The following is a 1,246-nucleotide window of genomic DNA, read 5'->3' as shown; positions in this document are numbered from 1 at the left end:
TGGGGGACAAAGCAGGGGAAGTCCCCCGCCCTCATGCAGGGAAAGGGAGGTCAATGTATACTAGTCTTATTGCCAGCTGCCCTGTTGCCATGGGGTGGTGAATGCGGGGTCTACAGCCCCTTTCTTCTGGCATTGGTTCCCCTTCACCAAGTCACCATGGTAGAGCTGAGGGGCTGGAGGCCCTAGGAGCTGAGGTAAGGACGGTTATCTGGGGAAGAAAAGTTATTCTCCCCATTTGCCCACTGGCTGCCCCAGGATGGGTGGGGAATTGTCATTGGGGGCTGGAATGTCATCCAAGTGTCTCTACCCAGTGGGCAGAAGCCAGACAATGTCTCCAGCTTGGGGCTGCCCACAGTGATCTTCAGTGGTGGGAGCAGTGTGCCCCAAACATCTGGTCCAGGTGGTACCTCCAGCAGCCATGATAGCTCATCTCTGGCCAGCGCATTGACTCAAGATCCTGGCTCCTGGAGTTAGTTCAGTCTGGTGACCCTCATGACAACCTCTCGGCCGAAATGGGAACTAGAACGCGCATCTGGTGGCCGAAGCTGTCCGAGGAGGTGCAGGATTGTGTATCCACAGCACTGAGGAAAGAGCGTCCGCATGCGCTGGGCAGCAGGGGGCGGCTGGTGGCCCCAGAGGGAGGGCCTGTCTGTGAGGTCCTGGGGCCCGGCTTCCCTGCCGTCCCTCCCCCTGCATCTCCTCCTATGTCCTTGGTCTTGTCACAATTCAGGACCTTCCACTGCTGGTTCACTGCCTGCCAGCTTTTGAAGTTGCAGTAGACAGAGGAGCCTTTGTGGACAATGAGTCTTATGCAGACAACATCCATACAGCCATACCTAACTTAGCAGATCTGAAATAGCAGATCCTGTCGTTGCCACTTGGCTGATGGGCTGAGTGAGGACCAGATGAGCCAGGAGATGCTGGTGACGAGTAAGAGAGAGCCCAGAACTACGGCCGCAATCTGGACCTTCTCAATGACTGTCAGGGAGATGACTTGCCGCTGCAGTAGGTTCTTGGTGCTGCAGGCCAGGAGTAGAGCTCACCGCTCCAAGCAGCCCCTCCCGCGCGTCCAGCGGAGGAGGCAAGGCTGGTGCATGCAGCACACGGAGCCTTCACAGCGGCAGGAGCTCAGGAGCTCCCCCTGCTCCAGGCCCTGGAAGCAGATCCGGCACTGGGGGTCCGCAGTCCTCTGTCCAGGCTGCTGCTGAGCGACAGGGCATCCAGCGCGCCTGGGGGCGGCGGCGGG

General features: G+C 59.1%; 1 pseudogene; it reads right to left on the bottom strand.

The window, feature by feature from the left end:
- Positions 1 to 470: 470 nt before the first annotated feature.
- LOC102766200 lies at positions 471 to 1,245 on the bottom strand (annotated as a pseudogene).
- Between the last annotated feature and the right edge of the window lies 1 nt (position 1,246).

This window comes from Myotis davidii, unplaced genomic scaffold, assembly GCF_000327345.1.
Source record: "Myotis davidii unplaced genomic scaffold, ASM32734v1 scaffold1906, whole genome shotgun sequence".
Classification (NCBI taxonomy): domain Eukaryota; kingdom Metazoa; phylum Chordata; class Mammalia; order Chiroptera; family Vespertilionidae; genus Myotis; species Myotis davidii.
Note: the sequence above shows the minus strand (reverse complement) of the source record. Positions and strands in the feature narration are given on the sequence as shown.